General features: G+C 36.4%; 1 protein-coding gene and 1 long non-coding RNA gene across 3 annotated transcripts in view; one reads left to right on the plus strand and one right to left on the minus strand.

Annotated features, from left to right (window-relative positions):
* Bru3 (CUGBP Elav-like family member bruno 3) overlaps positions 1-26,950 on the plus strand; it is a 517,352-nt gene that overhangs the window by 130,806 nt on the left and 359,596 nt on the right. The window lies entirely within an intron of this gene.
* On the minus strand, positions 7,253-16,301 carry LOC143155046 (uncharacterized). Its single transcript, XR_012994312.1, has 2 exons — positions 15,953-16,301; positions 7,253-7,582 (listed from the first exon to the last, which is right to left on the minus strand). It is a non-coding gene; the product is annotated as an uncharacterized LOC143155046 (long non-coding RNA).

Consider the following 26,950-nt stretch of genomic DNA (forward strand, 5'->3'; position numbering starts at 1 on the left):
CAACGTACCGTAGGAAGGTTAACGGCACTTTAATTGGCCGGTTGCGTCGTCTCGAGTTAGAAAACGGGAACTAATCTAGCGTGACCGGACAAGCTTGACCAAGAAAATGCCCCATGGTCACTAACGTCAGGCACAGACTCGCCCTCTTTTCTTTGTTGCCTCGGTCTTCTACCAGCTTTTCCCACTACCGAGTTTTCCAACACAGGGAACAACGGGGAGCGCCATCACGCTCGGCCGGAGTCGTTTCTTCTGCTTTACGGTTTTAATAAATCTCCACTGGGTAATTCGCGACGGGTCGGGGCGGACATTAAACCCACTGACATCCCCTTTCGGTTCCACCTTGCACGATGTTGCGCCACGATATGGAGAACGAAATGATTCGAGTAGAATTAACGATGAGGAATCGAGCTGTTTACCGCAATGCATGACCGATGAAAGATGAAAGGGCTCCTACCTCGCCCGAAGAGTATGTGTTGCGATGGTTTTTTGCGCGGCAACGGGCGATCCGTCTAACTCTATCCGCTGGAGATATTTCCTTCATTTTTAGAGCTTCGAGAAAATAACTGGGATGTTTTCGTTCCGGACCATCCTACGGTTTGCTTTATATCTCCAGCGAAACAGTAGGCCCTCATCGTGAAGTTGGTAGTGCACGAACGAGTATTATTATCTCCCTCGTGAAGAAAGGGGATGGCTGTTACGTGTATGTAAGTGGATATAATGGATTGAAATGCTTCTTGAATAAAAATTAAACGATTAACTTTCGTGATCCGGTGTATGGATCATTTTATATAATTCCAGTCGAATTAGAGGTTGACGATCATTTTTGGAACAATTGGCTGAAAAATTAAGTTTCAATAATAGAAATAAGCTATAGATTATCTTTAATCATAGAATTATATATACTTTTGGTACTTATTTACATTAGGAGCGATCTTGTTGTTTTTTATGAGCTTAAAATATTTTTCTAAGGTCGAGAATTTTTCCCTGTACTTGTAATTACTCATCGATATTAGTGTAAGTATTTTCGATACTCGATGTATATTTTGCTGATTGTAACCTAAGTGTTATTAGTTCGAGGTGAGCCTCTCATGACTGACGAGTAATCAGAACAAATTTTCCATTATATGGGACTTGTATAGAATATTATGTTGGCTATTTAGCGGAACTTCTGTTCGAAAGGCAATACTATTTTGACAGTCGATTAATTGGTTTCTTTAATATTGTGGTTACAATATTCAAATAACGATGATATAATGAAGATTATCAAAATCTTTAAGATCGCCTCTGATGTAAGTACAATAATTAGCATAATTTTTTCTAAGGATAATGTAAATGCTATAAATTACAAAAAACCAGTCATGAAAAGGAAATTAGTAAGTGTTCTAAACGCTATATTCGAATAATAAATATTATTCGACATGTAATAATTGTACCTATTATATCTGTAAATATCACTGTACAAATAAACAAGTAACACTTTTATGTTATGTAATAGATGTGCTGGCACGAATATACAATAAGTATTAATTATTTTAAATTTTACAAAATGTTGTGTATTTTAATTTCCATTATTCTACTTTTCATTGTCTATATAGTCATAGTATTTCTGATGAACAATTGGATAAGTTTGCTTCGTTGAACAAAATAAATCATAAAATTAGTGTTGGATACAGTATGTCAATTTGGCCGAAGTAAAAAGATGAAGTAAATCAGAAAGAAAGGATTCAATAGTTGAACAATATTGAAACATAAATAGTTAAAAGAAAATAAGGTACATTGTGATGTATAGATCAATAAGTGGATGCGTGAAAGATTAATAAATTAATGAGTTGATTAACACATCGTTAATTCTTTCACATACTTTATTGGTCTCCACGTTGCAATAAACTTTCGTTCCAACTATCTAGTATGTAGTGCATTATTTACTATAGTATGTTCGAACATGTTACATAGACTCGCCAAAATAGTGACACTTAACTTGTAGTATGTACCACGACCAACGTGTTCTTCCATTGACCTCCTTTGCTCTTCTTAATTTGTTTCAACTTCTACTGCTTTCCACTTTGACCAAAATGGCAAGACACATTCAACTCTAATTGTATTTTTCGTCTTGTTTAATCACCTCGTTTTTACACAACAGCCCTTTACTTTTAACGAGGAATACTCCGAGGGACAATATGCGTTCGTGTATGCAGCATCATCTTCGTAAAGGAATGTTACTCTTGCAGTTAAAGTGTAAAGGAAAAAAGACGTCATCGTTAAAATAATCCACCTCACGTGAACTCACGCCACCTAACGTGAACTCACGGATTATCTGAAAATTATCTGGATTATCTGAATCAAATAGTTTCGACAAAAAATTAATTACAGAGACATCGCGATGAAAATACAGTGTAAGGCTACGTTTGTAGCACGACCGAAAGAAAATGATTTTTTCTTGAAAAATAAAACGAAAGTGCGGAACAAATATTTTTATACAAGATTTTGTTTACGAAGTAATCATTCTTCAAAATTTTTCAAACACATCTTGATTAACTCGTTAAGTCATTTCAGAATAATTAGGTTAGATTTTAACAGCAACATTGCATACACCTTATTTTTTACGAATTCACGAACTTTTGATTTATTATTATTTTAATGTACATTGATATACCTGTATCTCGATATATGCGTAATGAAAATTAATAATAATAACAGTTTCCGTTTCTATCAGTGTTTCTAAACAATTGTTTTAACTGACCTTTTATCGATTCTATTATATGCTTTTTTTAGTACCGTGTTATCTAAAAGTCTTTTTCTAATTTTCGTTATCAACATACATCAAAAGTTTGTTCGATTAAATGCAGATATTTCAGAAGCATTTGAAGAATTAAAGCTTGCAGACACAGTACGGTTAATTGAAACATCTACCGTCTGTTAGCAAGTATGCATTTGATCTAGCTTGTCTATCATAGGTCTAAATTTCGTAGTTCTGTCTGTAATTCTGCAACGTGTTGGAACAACTCGTTACCTGCAACTATTCGATCTCTGTTCTGACATTCAATCTTTCAAAATACTGCTGCGAAGCATTATCAGAATCTACTAGGTATAAACTATAGTATAATTCTTACTTCATACACAGAGCGTTTCGGAACAAGTAGTACACTCATCGAGTAAATGATACTGCATTTAAAAATAAAACAAAAACATGAAATAAATTTTTTTCAAACAAGATTCCGTTTCTAAGAAAGTCGATCTTGAAACTTGTTCGAGAGCAGGCACACAATTTATGAAAATTTATTTCATTTTAAATTTAACGATTTCGTTTATTTTACGCGCGCAAAAATTTTGTATATTTCGTAAAAATAGATGAAACGAGTTGTGGCTGTCTGTGTAATCTGTTAGTAGAAGTTAAACGCAGCTAACTCCAGTTTGTACATTGATTTTGACTTTGGGTACTCGTCGAAATATAAACATGCCAGAAAATCAGTTCGACAAAACGATAGAGTTTACTCTTCAGTCGGTCGTGAGTCACCAAAAATGAAAATATTTTTCTCAGAATTGGAAATATGGAATGCAGAAGAATGTTAAATATAGGTATGCAAAGTCGAAAAGATTTTATACTGGTAGAAAGAAAATTATTCTGTTGTAAAAATAACTGAAATTCTAACTAGAATTAGGGAAGTAATCTATAAAATGTTCGTAAAAAGGAAAAGTTTGGAACATTTGCAAGGGAAATTTGAAAACAGCTGCAACACGAACGAACGTATGAAATATTCAATATATTTCACGAAAACATTGACATGTAAAAAGAAAAACTAAACTAATATAAAAACTATCTACCGTTATCTACTTGTACCGAGTTTTATCAGTCCAACGCGTGCTTAACCCTCCATATTTTCAAAATTGATTCTCTCTCTCCGTTTTTCCACGTAAAATTACATTCTCTCAGATTCTACTCATATTAAGCGACTCACACTATACATGAATATTACAAGGTTAGATATACCATTCTTCACCACCTTCCTCACCCTTGTCCGTACCTACATAATATTTCGTACGAGACCATAAGCAACAATTCACCGAATCTTGCCCTTTCTTGCTTTCTCCACTCCTGTATTAAAATTTCAATGTTTCTCCTCGCCATATTGTACTAAGTTCAGTTCGTGCAACACCACATTCACTGAATCTTTTCACCTTGACTTTCACCAACCACAGTGTTGTTATTCGTACACTTTTCTCCATACTCGCAGCTTGTCGGTGATACGATGAATAAAGTCGTTGAATCAAAAGAATGATACATAACGAACTCATTATTATTTAAGCAACGTTGGGAAACACAGCACCCTTTCAAGATTGAAAACAGGCTTCCCTGTAAAATTCTCCGAGATTAACATCGACCTTATAGTACAAGCATCGAGTTCGTGCTACCCTAACGCATTTTCGGCTTTCAGTTTTTGCACCGGGGCACGACACCGCCCGTAATCGTCAACCAATAGGCGAGCAATTTTCAAGGATCGAGGGTTGTTTGTAAAGCGAAATTCTCCAACCGGTCCAGTAACCCTCCAGCGTTCTTAACTTAGTCGCCCAAAGAAAATCGCTGCATTGCGGTAATGTTTATCGAACATGATTTCGGTAGGTTCGCGGGGATTAAACGAGAGCCGGCCCGCTTTAATGAACCCGAGCGATGCAGCCGAGCGGGCGAATTTACGCCATTACCACGCAAAGGCACAGGCGTTACGGTAAATGAAAATTTAATCTGCAGATCGATCCCGTCCGAACCGTTCTGCCTGGCAATACGTCCACCAGGCATTAATTCGCACCGACTTTCACTGGTTCGTCGCTATTAAACCGTGTATAAACGTGGATTTCTTTCTAAATGTTATTAGATACATTATTCGGTATAGATCTGCGAATGAACTTTCCTCACGTTCTTGAGTATCTTCGATGGTAATTTTCACATAATATAGGATTTATTCTCCACGAGTATACTCGTGTCAAATCTTGCATATTGATTTGTATTTTTCTCAACGTTTAGATTCATTTTTTTTTTTTTTCTTTCTATGTGTACATTTCAGTTTGATTGTTTTTTTTTGAGAAGATTGGGAAGAAGTATTTCGAAACGACGAAAACGATACGAGATGCATAAGTTTTTAGGTAGGCTTGCTTCGGAGAGTTCGATACATTCTATATTTGTATATTCGATTGATCAGTTTCGTACGAAAATACGGTATTTAGAATAAATGATAGATGTTACAGGTTTGTTAAATTAAGACAATTCTTATCGCTACTGTATGATTTAAAACAGAGAATAAAGTAATTACTGGAAGAAATGTCGTTAGTGTATGTGACTTGATTTTACACGATATTTTTGTGTTATAATTTAGGGGTGTCTTTAGTATAAACTGTTATATTGTAATTATTTATACCGTAAGTATTTCTGAAAGTCATAATGATATTCGAAGAAAAATAAAATAGATATTCATAAGAATAATTATGCGTGTTTATCTACGGTCAATTAATGATTTTTTGTTGTCTTAACGACTTTGTTCACAATAATAAGGTAGAAAACAAAAAAATTTGTAGACTTTAATGTTGTTCAAGTATTCAAGAATTAAATAATAAGTTGTTTAAGTATGCAAATAATGACAGTTCGTTTAATTTTTCCCTTTTTTCAATGGCGTTAAAAGAGTTTGTTTAAGTCCACACATGTTGCAAGAAAAAAGAAAATAGTCTCAAATTAAGGGGAATGGGTTACTTCTTACGCGTTAGTAGAATGTGGACTGTCTGACCCAATATACTTCATCGAGGATCTCTTTTCTCTGCAGAATACATATGTATGTACATACATAAGCACACCTAAACAAACTTTCTATTTTTTGATACTCGAAACGTAACCAAACAACGTATTTCTCTGTAATAAATATTTTTCGACATTTTTCTTTATTAGTACATTTACCTTCTTCATAGATCGGTAAGTAATACATAAGTTCAATTACACAAAAATGTAATATATTGTAGAGAAAACAACATAATAGAGTAAAGTTTGTCGAATTGTTGCTTTACAACTTAACCCTAGTTAACAGTGGAGGAAATAGAACAACTTGATTAGTTACATTTCTGCAACTTTAACAGTAATCATACAATCATTATGTTTAATATCGTTATTGTTCCTGTCATTATTGTGCACCATAAAGCGTCATTAGATATCTTCGATGTTGAGAACGCAGAAGCTTCGAGAAAAGTATATTTAAATTAAGAAATTGTAAAAAAAATCAATAGAATCACTGGAGTTATTAATAACTCCATTTGGAATGAGAAGAAGAATAATATTTAATTTTATCTAAAATTTGAAAATTTAAATTTCTGTTTGAAAAAATTGTACATAAAGTTGGAACCACGACATCGGTTTTATGAAACACTTTATTGAAAGTGATAATAAGAAGTACACGGTATATTGAATATCGAGAAATGTAACAGAAGAGTGTATTAAAAGTATGCTACATTGAAGTTCAGTTCGAACGAGAATGGTTGCGTGTGATTTGGATTGGTCAGTGGAAATAAAGTGGGTTTCTCGGATGGAAAGAGTTTAATTTGGATGGAACGAATATGTATGCATATTATTACCATGTCCAGTGGAAGTGGAACAAATTTTTTCGCTCGAACACTCAATCGTTGGCTTCGTTATAGTGTGGAGTGCAATTTCTTACTTTGGACTGGTCGACCTAGTAATTATAGAAGGGAAGCAAAATTTTAGAAAGTATTTAAATATTCTCAAGAATGAATTAGTGAAATTTGAACATGTTATGAAACGAGAAAAATGCATTTTTAACACATCGATGACGCAACGAATTTGCGAATATTTATCTACGATGACTGAATTAATAAACAAAGTAGCAGGGAGAAATAGAACGAATAAGATTTTATTTAATTTTTTCATTTATTAGAAAGTACAAAGAAAGCTGTATTTAACTTTATTACGTAGAATTTAAGTCCCTCTAAGATTTGTTCGAAACACTTTTTAACATTTCTACAAACAAGGAATATAAACCAAAAAAAAAAACGAACAAATTCCACGAATCGACCAGATAAAAAAGTGTTTCTCCTCTAACAGTTAAATTACAATTAGGAGTATTAAAACGTGTATTTCCGTAACAAAAACTTGTTCAAAATTTATCTTGATTATTGTATTTTTTCCCTTATACGTTGGAAAGGGGAAATTTAAATTGAAAGTGAATTTCCAATTATTTTTTCAAATTAAGCTACCTGGTCATGTGATACGCCTTGCAAATGGGTTTTACCATATTTCGGTTGAACCACCGTTGAATATAAACATTTTTGAATTTTCTCTTGAATTCTCTGTAAACATACTGTAAATATAAATAACACGATAGTGTTCACTACAAATCGTAACAATGTCTTTTCTTTTGTTTCAGGTGAGTAATGTATTATCTTGAAGCTACTTCCTATTACAGTATCCGGTAGTCGTTGGTAAGAGCAATTTTCCAAACTTCGTTCGAAACGCTCCAAGAAAGTCTCTTAAATGGTTTTCCACCGTAATTTAGCCACGGTAATTCCACGAACTTCAATTTCTCTGTTGCTTCTGCGAAAATGTAAATTTATTAAAGGATTCTTATAACGATCATTTAATATCTTTAATTGTATATTATATACGTATTAGTAGTAAAATATTTAAACCTGCTGTTATTGTATGTTTTGTTTTAACCTTGTTTAACCTGCAGAGTTCTTTATTGGTTTTCAGAGTGAAATGTTTGAACGCGTGAAAAAATGATATATTAATTTCAATGTTTCGGTTTCATTTATGAGCTCTCTTCAAGAAGCTTGAGACTATTAATAGTGTGTGTAAAATGAAAAAGAAATATATAAACAGAAAAGCTAAAAGTGAATGTAAAAACGAACGATGAGGAATTCTCATCTATCAGATACTTATATTTGTTTGTACGATGATATTTTTAATTTTAAATCAATTAATCATTTAAATATACATTACAACCTGTAGATGTGTAATATAGTAGTTACTGTTCAATAATTAGCTGTCAATTCACTAGAAGAGATATAAAACGAAGTCAATATATTAAAAAAGTCGAAATAACAGTAAAATAAAGAGAAGTAAATATTATAAGAGAAACTAAATAAATTGTTATCAAGTGTTCCAATCGCAGAAAAACTTAACGAAATGAGTTCAGATATAAAAAAGAGTACCAAATCGATATTAAATAATAATATATTTATATGAACATTTTTAAGACTAAAAAGCAATCAAATTTAAAGTTGCCAGTAGTATCATTATTAATACAATTCAACTTCTCGGTGTTTCAAACTTTAACGTACTATTTTGAAGAGAATTAATATTTAATATTCATTTCTGAGATAAATGTGAATCGAAAATGAAATTTCAATTTTTCAGAAAATAATGCCTAGTAACATTATACACAAGAGCCTCATTATACGCAACCTACTGCATATATTTATATTAATTTCTTTCACTTGTGTAACACTTGGAAATTAGATCAAATAACGTACTTTGGAACGATATTAAGCTCAATTTCTTTACCAAAGAATCTTCGTTTTATGATTCTCATTAATGCTTTTCCTAATTGATGGCGTAAGATTTTCTCATAAATTGCGTTTCACTCTGAACTATTTCTCGCGCGTACTTCTACCGGAGAAGTTTGTGTCAATAATTACCACGGATAGTTTCCTTTCTTTCGCACTACATTTCTCGGATTAGTAACAAGTGGATTTACAACTTTTTTATGCACCCTTTTGCATGTCATAGTATAATTTAACTTTGCACGAAGTAACACTCGTTGAAATCTACATACTAATCATTTTCTGATGCGATATCTATACTTCGAGGTTCGACCAATATTATCGTTATTAGTGATAATCGTTACATATAATTCTAACGAGAAGAAGGTATTTGTTCTTATTTGGTTCTTATAGCTGATTGGATAATCAGTCATTAGAATGACTCCCGATGAAGTTTCTCGGAATAATAAAATAATATCTGATTCTAATAATTGTTAGTGTGTACTAGTATTCTTGACATTGATAATGTAGCAAATAAAAAATATATAAATTTTACTTTTATTAGATGAATAAACTTTATAGATATAGCTCTTTTATTATATCGAATAGCGTCAAATGTAATATATGTATACATGTGTACAATGTACACTGTTATTTAAAAGTTCAAATTTTAAACTGCTTCTCGTGAAAAATAATATTTGTTTGAATAAGGATGAGTAACATATTTTTCGAATGAAGTAAACGTATAACGATTAATTTGCAATTTCTATTCGATTAGATGGTTCAATTTTTATCCAATTACTGTGAAATATTTCATTGTATAATTCAAATTATAATTTTTATTCAATAATTTCATTCAATTCAACAATTTCAACAATTCATTTTCTATTTCTCATTCGAAACTTTCGTCTTTGAATTACGTTACTATTGATGTTAAGAAACCATAATAAGGTATTGGTATGTTTGTAACATAGAATTATTAGAACAATACTGTCCTTAGCACCGGACAAACGGGCCACGCAGTGTTCCCGAATTTATTATTCATTACTTCCACATGTTATAAAAAAACAAATCAATGTAGTCGCACTATGCGAGTCATCGAATACTTTTTGTTAACATACTTCTAGAGCTATATTATTCTTGCAGTGAATTTCAGTTAGATACCATATCGACGATAATCGCGATGTGACAGTTTCCTGAAAAACTACAGATTTTTCAATTACATTGTACATTATAGTGACCAACACCTGACAACTTTATAATTATATCGGAGCAGAAGTAGCAGCTGTCGCAATCTCTAGTTGCCTGGGGCCCCGCAATCTCTAGAGGCGGAACTGTATCAAGGACATTTTTCCTTCCTTCGAGATCAAACTTATTAATTTAACAACTACCAATGCGAACGGAACAAGATTTACGCAAAAACTATACGAAGCTATTCGGAAAATAATTGTGAGAACGCAATGGAATGTTGGAGTTATTTCGTACGTTGATCTTGAGAAAATGTAAAGTGTTTGGAATAGATGACCGAATGAAGTGTTTCCAAAGCGTGAAAGAACAGTGTCTGAAAGAAACGAACTGAGCAATCGAAATGGCGCCAGATTGACGAAGTTTGAACGAACGTGACCAGATGCATCGAGTGAGAAACGTTAAGAACTAGTATGAAAGAGAACGAATGCGTGTGAGACTATAAAATACAGAAGAATCGCAATTGAGGGACTTTTGGTTGGAGATTGGTCGAAACGATTCGAGACGAGTAAAAAGACAGTTCGTCTTAAACGCATTACCGAGTAAACAGGCGTTCGTTATAATTTATGCGTGCGTGTCGCTGTTATTTTATTTCCGCTAGTTGATACACGTATACCATGAAACTCTATTCACCCTTCAAATCTTACAACAGTTTCCAACGTAATTGACGAACCGATACTCGACTGATAACGTAATAAAATCGCGTCTAAAAGTGGATAATATTGTGACCCGGGGAGGGTCCACGAGGCAACATAATAAAAAGCCTTATTCCGCCAATATAAGGATCCACCTTCGTTTTATTGTGTACGACGACATTTCATTATGGCGACTCGAGACGCTCGTCGGAGGCGCACGGCAAATAAATGCGAATTATTCTGATACCGGATGGTAGCTCCGGTTAGAAGAGGAATCGCAGGGCACTGGATAGGTGGGGTGGTGTAGAGGGGTGAGAGGGTGACGCGCCAGCGGGGGTTGAAAGCGAATAGCCGAGCAGCAGGGGTGGTTTGTAGCCCGGAGGTACGTTCGCGTTCCTAGATGAAGAAGACACAGAGGAGGGTACCAGACGATAACTCGATCGGACATCCTGAGGCGGACGATGCGATGCAATAGTTTGTATCCGGTGGAGGGTGAGCTAACTCCAATCTTAGCCACGAAGCTGCGCCGCTTAAACAGCCACGACAGAAGCCCTTACTTATCCCTCGTAGCCGCCGGCGTTACGGAAGAAGTACCCACTCGAATTATTTTCACCGATTCGGCGCGCGAGGCGCCCGATTTTTCCTTTCTTTTCTTTTTTTCTCTCTCTCTCTCTCTCCTCTCTATTTTTTCCCTTCTGGATCATTAGAAACGGTTTTATTCATTTTATTTCGCGCCGGGGACTCGAAGCGGGACACTCTGTATCGTGGTAATCCGACGGGGGAGGCTTTAATGGATCTCTTTAATCCTATAAATTGTCCTTCGCTTTAGGAACAATCAGAGGCGCGCGTCGCGTCATCGTAAATTACCGACGAACAATAAAAACCTTCGATGAAGCTTAACCTCTTCGGAGCCGAGTTATTTCGTACGGAATTAAGAGAAATTCGACGCGACGTGTATCGTGCCCTTGAGAACTTTCTTCGGGAATGTTTGTTTGACATTTTCGCCGTTGTTATTACGGATACGATTTTTGTAATAAGTTTCGAGTATTCTTTGAGAGGTGGGCAACGCTGTTTGGTAATTTTATCGAGATCTGCGTCAGAGGTTGGAGGTTTGCATATTCTTTCTTACAATTTAGATTTACTTAAACGTTTAAGGGAAGTGACAGCATTACTGCGTATATCAAAATATATCGTAATGTTCAAAACAAGTACTTTCAAAACTTTGCAGAAAATATATAAAAATTTGTATCTAATTATCGAATCATTTCTGTAAATTTTGATTCTGATTTATTATACAGGGTAGAAGGTATTTGTGGTTATTAATATGTGTTTGCTCCTATGTTATTCAATTGCCTCCAAATTTTGTACATATTTTATGAACTTATCTTAATTGCCAACTTCTTTATTCGAGATTTTATTCTTGCGTCACATTTAGTAGAAAATAAAAAGAGCGGATCGTATACCGTCATACACTATCGATGGGTTCAAACCGATAAAATACTCATTAAAAATTCAAATTAATACCAATGTATCAATCGTGTAACGATATTGCAATTGTTAAATTTAATTGCGAATATGGACGTTTGAATATTTAAAATAACGTAAGAACTAAAAGTACACGTATGCGCTAAAATTCCTGGAGAAGATAATAAATGAATAATTGTATCAATTCTCAAGGTTAAACCTAAAATGGCGACTCACAAAGTTACATCTTATCTCTTTTTCACACTAACGTTTATCTTTTATGCACAGCATTATAATTTTTACGCGACGAAGAAGTTAAATAAAGAAGTAAATAAATTTCAAAAATATTAGATACTGAGATAAATTATCATTAATATTAGTAAGATACACTTATTGATATGTTTTCCAGTATCTACACAAATTATATGTCAACCATCATTGACGCTAAGATAAGAATATAACCAGTCGAAGATGAACAACGAATAATTTTCTATTAAGATAAACGTTCGAATACTATAAATTATTTCTCAGGTTCCATATTAACATTATTTTTCATTTGAAACGTAATAATCAAGTCTTGAATCATTATCGACGAGTATCAATAGATGCACATAAATGTATCATAAGAATTAATTTTCAAAATACATCAAATTATTTTCGTTCGCGAATCATCACTTCGATGCAATTATTGATGTTACTATTATATCCGTTACATTCGTTTCTAGCTCATAAATATGAAAGATTCGGTACGAACGATTGTGAATAATTTATTAAATTCTAACCTGAAATAGTTACAAATTATGATTGACGTTCCGACCGATAATCAAGTGTCGCTGCTACTTCATTCCAACGAGATACGTATACAATTAAACAAATATAAATATAATCGACAGATGTCGAGATATCAATGTCTCTCTGCACACGTTATTGAGTCTTAAATCGTTCGAAGACGTTCCTCGGAAGCATTCGACCCAAAAAGGTCACTCCGCCAACAGTATCGAAACACATCTCAGTCCCAACGTTACACATCCATCTTGGTAGCTCGATCACGGGTTTAACAATATTTTACCAGCCGAACGTAAAATCCTCGCCGTGAAATACTTGGTCGTCGAAATTCCTTTCCGCTCGACCCGGCCCGACCGCGAGCATCGTTCCCAAGACACGCGATACCCCGTTTGTTTCCGTTTCCAAAATTAGTAACCCAGAATTTCGAACAGTTTCCGCACACCCGGTAAATTGCCTTTTAAATCAGCGTTCCGGGAATTCGCATCCGTGGCGGTGGGGGAGGGCGCGAAACGATTTACGATAAAATTCCAACGTTAGTTAATTCAATGAAATTCTGCGACGGGGACGACAGCGAGGCAGAGGTGAAATTCCATGATTGTACACCCTCTCACGTCAGGTACAAAAGACCGACGGAATACTTCGGCGAGTCAAAGCTCGGTAGGGCGCGAGAAACGTGGACATTTAACATTCAGCGCGTATGATTAGGCGGTCTGGTGGCGCATAGAAACTACCTCCGGTTCCATAGGGTATATAGAAACTCGAGAATGAATTATGTAAGGCAAAGTACTTCATTCGTCTTGCTCTTGTTATTTGGTGGGTGTAGTTAAACTCCGCGTATTACCGCGTCTGAAATATTGCCGGTAATTTTTAAGGCGAACGTGCCGCTGACTATGCCGCCTGTGTGTGCCCCCCCTCCCTCTACTGCTCTCACCCCCCACCATCTGTCTACCCCTTACGTCTCCCTCTATTTCTTCGCCCGCTGTTTAAACATGGCCGGGGCGCGAGTCTCGAATCAGGCTGAAATTTCACGGACGGTGCTCGCATTTTTCGAAACGGTTTCGCGGCGAAACGGAGGTCTCGAATATATTCCAACGAGTTTATTTTACAAATTATTTTTCTCTACCGTACGTGGACGTGTACCACGCGACGAAACTGTATTTTTCCTCGCCGAGTTTCCTCTCCCGCGCGCCGAACCGCTGAAGGAACTCGTGGCAAGAGGGAGCGGGTTGAAGGGGTGGGGGTGGGGGCTGGAGTGCAGCAAGAAACTCGCGGGACTCGTATTTAACTTCGCATCGAGAATTTAAAAATGAAACGTTCAACAACCGGAGAACTCGAGCGTTGTTTATACTTTGATAAGTTGGCCGTCTTTCGTGCTAGGAAACGGAAAGGGTTCGAGGTTTTCTTGCGAATAGCGTTTACCGAACTGAGCTCGTGCAAAGAGAACGTGAAACGGTTAAGGAGACAGTCTGGTAATTTCGGATCGAAAAATCGAGTCCTTTTATTTGAAACGGTCTTGAGGATTTCTCTCGTAAATTTTAACCCGAATTTTCGGAATGTAACGATTCCGTGGTATTTTAACTTTTATTGTTTATTTATTGTTTGGGAAAAATAATGTAATACATTACAGTGTAGTAAGGAGGATATGTGTCGTTATTATTCTGGTATGATAACTTTTTTGTAGAAGAAAGAGTTGAAGAGTAGGAAAAATAATATGGTACATTGAACTGTAGTAGAGAAGGTATGTGTTATTTTCATTCTGGTACGATTATTTCTTTGTAGAAGAAAAAGTAGAAGAGTAGGAAAAATAATATGATACATTGAACTGTAGTAGAGAAGGTATACGTTATTTTCATTCTGGTACGATTACACCTTCGTAGAAGAAAAAGTAGAACAATAGGAAAAGTAATATACAATAATATACTAAATTGTATATTAAACTGTATCGCAGAAGGTAATATGTCTATTAATATGTAGAACAAAATTCCTTTGTAGAAAAAAAAATAGGACTAGGAAGAGTAATTTAATATATTGAAGTATATATGAAACTATATTACAGAAAGTATACGTCTACATATTTTCATTTTGATACGATTGTTTCTTCGTAGAAAAAATATAGAAGGAAGCCGCAAGGTGTTTATAATTTTATAATTTTCAAAGTAGTAGACTTTAATGAGTTATATCTATGATGTAAACAAAGGAGACAAAGTTTGGATCCTTTTACGAAAAATGTCATGTGTAGAAATTTTAAATGCCAAAATGACATATTTTATTTTTTTTGTCAATCACTATTTCGACAAATGAATTCAACTAATCGATTAAATCACCCGTAAAATTGAACCGGTTCTTGGACGAACATCAAGAAACCTGAGTTCATTCTTACCCAATCTACAATATTATACTTCAGAGTGAATGGTACAATTTGTTCATTCTTATTTTTGTTATTGAAGCGATATAAATTTTGTATCGTATAGTTCGGAACGTCCTCCTAGGCAATAATATTAAATTCGCGTGTGTGTGTGTTTTTATTAGCCATCGTGGCCATCGTCAATTTTTTATGTACAACTTTCTATAGTCTCATTTGTTTATTGTTCATTAGACGTCGAGATAAACTTAACGACTATAATAAAACGACCTTTGCTATGAAAACTAGTACGATCGAAACACAAAGTTCAGACACAAAGTCATTCGAAGGCCATACTGTTGTAGCTCCTTCCAATCGAACGATAGTCGACAAAACTGACAAGGTTGTACGTACAAAAATGGAATACCCGCATTTTCCAAAACTGACCAAAGAAAGAAACGCGTGAAAAATCCAAAAATCTTCCATTTGAACAGCACATCGAATCTTGCGATGTTAAAAGAACCGATCGATCGCATAATAAAAAAAAAGAAGAAATAATACAGTTTATCTTTAAAGTTAAAATCCTCGAGCAAGAAGGCGTCCTACCTTTGATCGACGTCTAGCAACGCCGAAACTTTAGTCTCGAAAAAAATTTATATCTCCGTAATTTTGTCGAGCTTCCGCGTGGGACTTGGTGGAAAACACTCTTGTAAACTTCCACTCGTGGGGAAAAAATGAGAAAGAAACGATTTTTTGCGAGTTCCCGTAACGGTGTAACCTTAAGCAAGGAAAATCGCGCGCGCGTAAAAGAGAGAGAGAAAAAAAAGAAGAAGACCGTAAAAGAACAACAAACGAGCAAAAAGAGAGTTATCGGCTAGGAAGGAGCCGTTCGTCCGGTAAACAGATGCCGTTGAAAGCCACTCATCCGGCAAACATTACACAGGCTTACCACTACGGGACCATCTCGACGATTGGTACATATCGAAGATTTCGTACGGCTGGTCGTGAATATGTACCTATACGGTACGTACACCAAGCACCGACAGCTTGTTGGCCCCCTGCGCGCCGTTAGGTAACTCTATTCAGAAGCTTTGCCCGGGAGACCTTCGACCCGTCTTAAACCATGGCCAAAGCGAATGTGTTTCCTACGGCGTACGACGCGGCGTAAACCCCGCCGCAAGACACTATGGGACCGAACCATAACCACTCGACCGTGATGTCGGATGACTACGGGCTTTTGCGTCAGTTTCACGCCAAATAAGGAAGCCGTCGTTGCACAATCCACTGGCGGTGCACACACTCTGCTTGGCAGAAGAGCCACGTCTAAATAAAAACGACCCGCGGTCGCTGGGAATTGCGGACGCTCGCTCGAGGAAAATTTTCTGGGGGATACGTGTATTTTTAACGCGTTGACTACTGGGCTACGGGTTAACCGATCACCTGTCATCGAACGCCCTCTAGACCGGAGGAGTATACTTTTTATAAATACAGCCGGGACCCTCGTATCCGTATCAATTCGGAGACAAAAGTGTATGTATATAGATGTACATACACTTATACGTGGAGATAAGGAAATTTTCAGAAAATAGAGTAATTGACGTTTTTTTCTTTTTTTTTCGTATTGAACTTCATTCGTTCAAGGTTAGGAATCGACGAAATGGACAGTGTTTCGATATTTAAGCCTGTATCTTTTTGATTTTTGGATTACATAGGTTTTTCAATAATAGTAACTGTAATGGTAGAGTAATAATAGTGGGATAATAGTAACCTAAAAATCGTTCCGTATTTGTACTTTTCGATCTATAATGGGAAAATATAAGTTCTAAAGAGCCGCGAAGAATATCCACGAGCAGTATTAAAAATTTAAAGAAAATACCCCCTTTTCGCTCGTAAATTTCATTTTCGCGATAGCGATGCTACCGGTCGTTAATTTTTACAATACGAAACAGTGAGAGCTCTTTCGACAATTCCGATGACGATATCCTTTAACAACGATTGAACGATTCTCAACGAAACATTACTTTCAGTGAAATGTTCGTCCGAAATATAGAAATCTGGTTGTTTGCGAAACTAAAAAGCAAAGCGTTCCACGAAGAGAGTTACATTCTACGCGAAAGAGTTAAGTAAACTTTTCCTCTATCTTCTCCGATAAGGAAAGAATTTAATAAAATCTTGCTCGGCGCGTCCTTAAAGCGGACTTTCTTCGTTGAGAAGTGTTCCGACACTTTTTTCGTCTTTGTTAATTTCGATATTAAGCGCTCGCTGAATTCACCGGGTTGCCGAAGAAACGAGCGCGTACTAATTCCCGAAAGCCAGGTAAAACGTAACTTGTGTTTTAATTTGTAACATCTCGCCGTGAAGCGTTTACTCCGAGTTAAGTGGTTTCGCGAATAATCAGCCGGGCCGAAACGAAGATTTAGACGGACACTTAGTTCGGACCCAGGGAAGTTTAAAACGTACGACGCGTCGCGCTGACGTTGAGACGCTGGGAACCGTCGGCTAATCGTCTTGGTTGTACAGCTGGCATACCTGGACGGTAGAAAGCGCGGATTTAATTAAAACTAGTAGCCCACGGCGAACATATTTTCCGAGAAAGGATACGCCCTCCTCGTACTCGTTACACGGACGCAAGAGAACTCGGTGGGCGTTTCGGATCCGGCATTCCGCGCGATGCCGCTGGCCTTTTTTCACGACGAGATGAGAAATTGTGTAACGTGCAACTGAATTTCTCAATTTCGCTGTAATGCCCGGAATTTCTGAATAAACCATTTTGACGGATCTTTATGCTCGCGGAACTTGTCTAATAACGTTGACCGCACTCCGTTATTACGAGGAAATCGTACGTACGCGCGTACTTTTCGGAATTATTCGAACGAGTTGGTGTTTCGAGGAAAGCAACGATCACATTTCTGAAACACAGTGAACGCTGATAGCGAGCGAATCGCGTGACTCGATCGTACTGTTTTATCTTCGTTGCCGGTAGATTTTGATTTTGAGGGTCATTGCTTTTCGAGGTAAATATAAATTGAAAATGTACGATAAAATGTTTCACGCGATTTTAAAAAGCTTTTGTACGAATAATCGAGACCACGTTCAGTTTGTTTAACTATCGAGAGTTTACATGTATTTTAACGTTTTCAAACTCTGATGCGAAGGAATCGGTTTTAAAATATAATCGATGTAATTAAATAAGAATTAGTTGAATCGATATTAGTGAATTGCAGGGAAACATCGATTGTTAAAATTAGTTGTGAAAATTATTATTCTTGATTGGAAATTGCAACTAATTTTAACGATCGTTAATTATCTGTAAGTTTATAATATTGTTTCTATCGATTTAATTATGTCGATTATTCATTGGAATGTGTTTCTTCGTTGAAGAGGAGCCATATTATGAGTCGAAAACGTTAAAATTGAAATCAACGGTTAATGGACTAACACTAACTGTGGTTTCGATTATATTTTTGCACGAGTGTTAATTTTACGACCAGTCGATGTTGAAAATTCGTGAAGTATTGGTTACAGTTTAATATGGTTTGAAGAACGCGTCCGACCATTATGCATTACTTTCACTTGTATCGAAGTTTCTGAATATTGATCGTGATAATTTATTACCTGCTTCTGATCGATATTGCCATCTTCTGACTAGTTAGGACGAATTAAAACAATTAGTGCCGTGTGACAATGTTTACCGAGTAAACTAGAAAAGAGCTCTTTATTATACATAGTTGGAAGTATGAACATACAGAGTGAGACAAAATTTGTCGTACAACCGAGAAGGATTGACTATTATTTCTAACTATTATTCATTATCGCTACTTGTTGGTGTTTGTTCAATAAACATTGAGTGTGGTATGGTAGTAACTGTTGTGATTAAATAGAAATAAGATCAAGAGAAAATAGATAGTAGTGTACTGCTGTTAATATTTACAAACACTTGCATAAATCGAAGTAACAGTTAGATATGTTAATTAAGTCACATCAAATTGAATTTCCTCGAGGACAAGTTGTGTTCATAATTTTCCATTAATTTATATGTAAAAATTTCAATCCTTTACAATTACACGACGAATTTTTGTCCATTTTGTGTTTACAAATATTGAAGAAATTCATGCGTTGTAAATACTTTGCAAAAAATACTTACAAAAATATGAATAAGTAATTATTATTCGTTACAAATAAAATTCGGTCAATAATTTTACAGTGCCCACAAAATCAAGTCCAAAGTTTAAGTCAAATAAAAATAACAAAAGAATACAAACATTTAGTTCTCTTTATTTTATTCAAATTTTTTACTCACTTTTGTATACACTTAGTACAAAATTATCGACAGACTTTTATTTCCAAGTAACAATCTTCTTCATTCCTTTATGATTATTCTTCCCCAATTCATCTAAATCGCACGTAATACGAAACACTCAATTTTAAATGTTTAAAACAATTTCTTAACAAAATCAAGATCAAACAAAATAGACAAAGTTAGACAAACATTTTTAAACGCTTCGATAAAATTATCATACAGAAGATAAAGAAAAAAGTACCTAATATACAACCAATACGCGTAATCCCCACATTTAAAATTGAATCTTAAAAATAATAAGAACGAACGACTCTCGAAGAATAAAAAAAAAGAAAAAGAAAGTAAACCGCAATAAATAATAATTCACGAACCAACAAGTTGCCCGGCTTTAAACGCAGAAGGAAATTATCATACAAAAAATAAAGAAAAAACTATCTACTATACAACCAATACGCGTAATCCCCACATTTAAAATTGAATCTTAAAAATAATAAGAACGAACGACTCTCGAAGAATAAAAAAAAAGAAAAAGAAAGTAAACCGCAATAAATAATAATTCACGAACCAACAAGTTGCCCGGCTGTAAACGCAGAAGGAAATTATCATACAAAAAATAAAGAAAAAACTACCTAATATGCAACCAGTACGCGTAATCCCCACATTTAAAATTGAATCTTAAATATAATAAGAACGAACGACTCTCGAAGAATAAAAAAAAAGAAAAAGAAAGTAAACCGCAATAAATAATAATTCACGAACCAACAAGTTGGCCGGCTGTAAACGCAGAAGGAAATTATCATACAAAAAATAAAGAAAAAACTACCTAATATGCAACCAGTACGCGTAATCCCCACATTTAAAATTGAATCTTAAAAATCATAAGAACGAACGACTCTCGAAGAATAAAAAAAAAGAAAAAGAAAGTAAACCGCAATAAATAATAATTCACGAACCAACAAGTTGCCCGGCTTTAAACGCGGAAGGAAATTATCATACAAAAAATAAAGAAAAAACTACCTAATATGCAACCAATACGCGTAATCCCCACATTTAAAATTGAATCTTAAAAATAATAAGAACGAACGACTCTCGAAGAATAAAAAAAAAGAAAAAGAAAGTAAACCGCAATAAATAATAATTCACGAACCAACAAGTTGCCCGGCTTCAAACGCAGAAGGAAATTATCATACGAAAGATAAAGAAAAAACTACCTAATGTACAACCAATACGCGTAATCCCCACATTTAAAATTGAATCTTAAAAATAATAAGAACGAACGACTCTCGAAGAATAAAAAAAAAAAAAAAAGAAAGTAAACCGCAATAAATAATAATTCACGAACCAACAAGTTGGCCGGCTTTAAACGCAGAAGGAAGAGAACACGAAGAAATTAGCGGATACGTCGTGAACTTCGATCCGGGCCGCATAAACGTTTTACGAGCGCGTCGGCAAAATGGATGCACGCGCAATCAAGCGACACACTGTCCGACAGTTTGAGACCTGTATAAATGCGCGTTTACAACGCGTGACGGTCGCGCGGGTGTAGCAGGAACGGGCGCCGGAAGAGTGATCGGAAAGAGTGTGGGGTGGGGGAAGAGATCGCGACGCGCGAGGGAGAGTCGCGACGCTCCTGATACGTCGGTATGCCGTGAAGCGTGATCGTATTGCGCGACATAAAAGTAAGATCCACCTAGCGGCGCGAGGGACACGTAACGCATGAAATCGTTCGAAAAGAACGACGTAAACGGCCCTTGTTCCCCGTTTATCGCTCCGTCCCGGTCACCGATGGCTCCCGCGCCCCCGATACTTGCACCAGCGCCGCGACAATAATAACGACCACGACGACGACGACGACGACGATCGATCGCGAACTCGAGGCCGCCCAAACCTTCCAATTCGAGCGATCTTCTAATGACGGCGCATCTGCACGGCGCACAAAACTATGCTCGAGCTTTCCGCCACGGATTAAGCAGACGTTACCTGTTTACAATCGGATGAAATCGGTTACCCTATACACTGACGCTGGTAAATTATTTACGACGCACGAAGGAAGGCAACGAATGGAGTTAACGGGTTGAACGATGGAAACCCTGGTCTATAGTACCAGCTCGTAGATATAGAACGAGAACCGATCGAGAGAAGTTCGAGGTAGACGGGAGTGGTTCTTCGGTATAGTATGTGTTTGTTCGTTGTAGTGTATGATTTGGTTATTGTTTTGATTATGTAACTGTTTGGAAATAAATATTTAGAAAAGGTAGATAAGTGATATTGGATACGTGAGACAGTTCTGACACTTTTTGTCGTTTATTCTTCGTCATTCTGTAACACGAAGAAGTGACGAGATTATCCTAGGGATGGCTTACGTTGAGTAGAAAAACATATAATACCGTTTGTATAAAGGATTGGTACGTTTTCGGTTATGATAAACAATGGTATTGAAGGATGAGGAAATACACAAAGGGCTGTACCGTAAAAGTTGTTTCGTGTGATTAATATTCTCTAAAGAGGATCACAATGAAGAATATTCTGTGTGAAAATTGAACTTATATTGCAACAGTGTCGCGTTGGTACGCGACAAATTGAATTATTTTATCGTCGAACAAAATTCTATATTGTGTATTCACAAAGAATACTGGTAATTAGGTTACGTTTCATCCCTGTGATATAAGATTGACATTTTCTTTATTGTTAAACGATTCATTTTCCTTTCAATTTTTAATGGAGGAGGCAGTGTCTAGCACTTTTGTGATTAGAATTTCGTATGGTCGTCCGGAAATGATTAAAATGTAACTCATGACGAACGTGTGTTTACTAACTGGAAATGTCTATCTAAAGAATATTCATCCCTTGAAATTTCTCAAAATATAACTCCTTATAGGGGTTATTGGTGGAGAATAGCGAATAGTTTTTTGTCTTGAGAGGTGGACAGAAAGCACAATATCATGCGATAGATCTTCTACGGATAACCATAGACTATTTTTTTGGGTAGCTAACCTTCTCTTATCACCAGTCTATCGTTCGGAGTTACTAGAGAGCTCCTTTCATTGAACAGTTGTAATTTATGAAATACGTTACTTTCTACATTGGTCTTTATAGTCCAAGATCAATTTCGTATTATACATAGTCATCTATCTCACCTGGAAACTACCAGTAAGACTACCTAAATATTTTAGTACAGAATGTCTTCTATATGTACTGCTACTATAAATTGCATATTACTTATTTACAATGGCTAATTGCAGTGCTCCAGAAAGCAGAAAATCTTTATTCGTGATCGAAGTGTTACTCACAAGAGTAAAACAAAAAGAACTGTATAAATATTGTTCTGTATAACAAAAACTGTTACAGAGATAAAAAATATTGGTCACGAGACATTGATACTTCGGTGACGAGTAAAAATTTTCCTTTCGCTCTCAACAAACAAATACTTCGGTCACAAGGAAGAATATTCCTTTCACAGCACTAACAGTGTCCATTAACAACATTTACACGCTTTGTTTTCCGCAGTTACAATTGTAATACTTCGTTTACTCGTTTAGCTTGAAAACGGTTCGTACCAACGGTATTCAAACATCTCTTCTTCTACTAAACTAAATATTATTTCTACTCTCGACTCGCCCTAGCGAAGAAAACTCTAGGTCTCTCGAAACGTCTATCAAAAACTACGCTCCTGTACAATCTCGTACAAACAGTCCCGAGCACCCTCGTCCCGACCGTCGCGGTTAATTACCTTCTCGCGAGCCCCGCCCCCCGCTCTTTCTAATTCTCAAGGAAACAATGAATCGGAAATTCCCTCGATTCAACGATCCGCGAACCCTACCCCTGGTAAACGCTGCAAATGATCGAACACGGTTACCCCATCGCGTTTTCCTCCACGTTGAATCGCAAACCGATCCATTCGTGCCCTGAGAGTGCATCCAGTGTCAAACGAATCGGCTGCAAAGCCGCCGCGCGAGCCTCTTCTTTCGTTCAGAAATGCACCGGCGATCGTTTCCAATTCGATACCGCTGTGCGTATATCGGGGAGGGTACACGCACGATCACGGTGGGTGGTGGTCGAGGGTATCGAGTGTATCGCGTTGGCAGGACGAGGAAAAGCCCCGTCGTATTTTCATGACGGGAAGTCTGCACTGGGCTCCGATAGCTTTCGTCCCGGCAGATCGATTTTCATCGTGATACGAGCGAAGGCTGCGGACCGGACAATCGAAAACCTGGCCGGAGGGTAAACGCGGATTTCTCGTTTCACGGCGCCGCCTACGCCGACGCCGTCGTGTTTTCCGTGTCCCCGTGGACGTCGGCACGTCTGTTTGTCCACGTCGTCTCCGACGACCGAGTTATTCGAACCCCTCTTTCGCCCATTCCTACGGCCCACGTACGATGGGCACACGTACAGATATGTAGCCAACCGGGCGCTCGTATGTATATCGGAGCGGAGGAGATGGACACGTATATATACACCGGAGGGATGTATATCTATACGTACCCGTAGGTATACGCCTCCGCCGTGAGGCCGTCCCTCCAGTGTCAGTTGCGCGTGTTTGCTATGCTCGCCCAGGCATGTTTCCAACTAAACTAACCTCGCCACGCCTCGACGCATTGGCGTCGTTGCCGCAAAGCGCATCGCTCGGAATCGAGTCCTTTCCGAGTGTTGTGGATACCTGCGCGGTAACGACGTAAACGAGCACCCTGTATCGTACAGTACCTACCTAAACCCCCACACCCACCCCCTCCACTGGCGTTTCTCTGGTCTGGGTCTGGTACACGTATGTATTTCCGAAATTTGCGAACACGTCTGCTCGGAGAAAACGGCTTCTCGTTGGGGACGACCGGGCTGTTAATTATCCGCGGTTGAATTTCTTCTTTCGTAGCTTGGCGTAAGAAACTTGCACGTGGGCCGACGAGCAATGCCCTATCGAAGGACTACCTTTCGGGGAAACACGGGAATAATTCTATACTGAAGAAAAATCATACTGCTAAATGGACACTTTTGCTGGATAATGGAGAATTGTACGTTATGACGAAGAATGGTGTCAAATTGATATTTTTAATATTTGTGGGAAGAAGAAGAATATTCGTGGAAGGAACAATTGTTTGTCGTGAAGAAGAATATTTGGAAATTATTATTTTTGATAATTTAGGGAAGAGAACAGTTTTTGGGTAACAGACAATTGTATGTTATGATGAAGAATGGTGTCAAATGGAGATTTTTGATACTTATGGGAAGAAGAAGAATTCTCGTGGAAGGAACAATTGTTCGTCGCGAAGAAGAATATTTGAAATTATTATTTTTGATAATTTAGAGGTGAGAACAGTTTTTGGGTAACAGACAATTGTATGTTATGATGAAGAATGGTGTCAAATGGACATTTTTGATACTTATGGGAAGAAGAAGAATTTTTGTGGAAGAAACAATTGTTCGTTGCGAAGAAGAATCTTTGGAAATTATTATTTTTGATAATTTAGAGAAGAGAACAGTTTTTGGGTAACAGACAATTGTATGTTATGATGAAGAATGGTGTCAAATGGACATTTTTGATACTTATGGGAAGAAGAAGAATTTTCGTGGAAGGAACAATTGTTTGTCGTGAAGAAGAATATTTGGAGATTATTATTTTTGATAATTTAGAGAAGAGAATAATTTTTGGGTAAGAGACAATTGTACGTTATGATGAAGAATGGTGTCAAATGGACATTTTTTATATTTATGGGAAGCAGAAGAATTTTCGTGGAAGGAATAATTGTTTGTCGTGAAGAAGAATATTTGGAGATTATTATTTTTGATAATTTAAAGAAGAAATTTTTCGATAATAGACAGTTTTATGTTGTGAAGAAGAATATTCCCGAATGATCACTTTGGGTACTCATTCAAAGGGAATGATTGGTTAATAGTAGAAAGAAGAAAAAAAATGCCATGGAACGTTTTCTAAGCTCTTTAAAACAATATGTGAGGAACCAATAGATATCTTAACTTAAATCTGACATCTACAGAAAGTGAATGATTCACTTCGATCCAATCGATATTTACAAAAGTTTTGCTTTGTCGTTTGGAGAAGCTCTACAATTTTGTACAAATATCCACTTCTTTCCATTTTGAATTTTAAAAATTGTTCTTAGTTCAGAAAGACTAAGAAATGAATTATCATATCATCCGTGGATACAAATTCTTTTATGCTTCTATTGATTCAACAAAATTAATTATTACGACGAATCATAAATAAACAGATGTACAAAGTTCGAAATTGACATGTCCAACAGTTTTCTCAAGAAACTATCTCACGCCCAATTTTTATAATTCTCAGCAGGGTAGATCGCTTAACAAAAGGACTAGTGTAGAAAATTTAATAAATATCTTAGATCGTATGTGCTAATGTGGAACACAGTAGATCTTAAGCGACGCATATGCGGTGTAACATTTCAAATCTTTGGAGTAGATTCTCTTCGAAATATAGAACCTATACGAAAAGAAAAGTGATAGTAACACTATAACTGTAATCTGAAGAGAGCCCACACTGAACAATCGAAACGTTAAAATATACATCGCTTAAGACGACTATAGCTAATATGCTGTATTAGTAAAAATTAACTATTTATCGCTTGTAACGTCCTTCGATCGCGATTAGTCGGTCAACCTTGCACACCTATTTTAAACCCGTTTTACATGTACTACACACACTTCGGTACACACTTGAGGCACTTGACACCTTAAGAGCGACTAACCTACCGTACTACAGAAGCCATACATGAACAACGGGAAACATGCTATCAAGTATCGTTACGTTTCCTGTCGATGCGCGTTAGTTTTTGGACGATATAAAGCTGCCGTGATATAAGAACATTTATGTTTACATTCGATGGAAACATGATAAGAATGTATCGATTCGACGATCCAACATGCCCGTATGGTTTACCAGTTGGTTATTTACTCTCAAACACAAAATATAAGTTTGTGTACTATAACGTCGTTGCGTTTTATTTCCTCAGCCATTTCCTAATTAATGAAAATCTCTCTAATTGCAAATAAATATTTGTTCTCCTTTCAAAAATTGTTATAAAAATACTTTTATATGAAAATAATTGTTTAGAAAAATGTAAGATGGGAGCATTATTGTTATCTAAACTTACAAACATGTAAACATATGGCAACACGTTATTTGGTGCTGAAAATGTCAATACTTAAAAGTTACTTATATCTCCTTAAATAAACTCATTTCCTATTGCTAAACTAATGCTACTTTAAATTCGTTCAGTGGTCTAATCATTCACAAATTCGATGTTTCTTTGTAACCGATAAAAATATTTTTCTACTTTCAACCATTAAGTTACAGTAAAAACCCTAAAACAAATATCATCCCTATTGTATTCCAAATAATTCTAGTTTCTTAATTAAATACAATTTCGTGTACACGCAAAATCATGAAAAGTTTCCGAAGCACATCCTATTTTACGGACCATCTTACATTTTTTCCATCTACCTATTGGGGAGATATTTAATAATAAATTTGAATATATACGATATAATATATTTTCAACCGAAGTATTCTACGGTGCGAAATGTGCGTCCCCGTATGCGCGTAACTTTCCTCAAATGCCCGTCCTGGGCCATCCTACAGCTCGAAATTTGCCCGCCCTTAAGGTGTTAAAAAGGGTC

Source organism: Ptiloglossa arizonensis, chromosome 2 (assembly GCF_051014685.1).
Source record: "Ptiloglossa arizonensis isolate GNS036 chromosome 2, iyPtiAriz1_principal, whole genome shotgun sequence".
Lineage (NCBI taxonomy): Eukaryota > Metazoa > Arthropoda > Insecta > Hymenoptera > Colletidae > Ptiloglossa > Ptiloglossa arizonensis.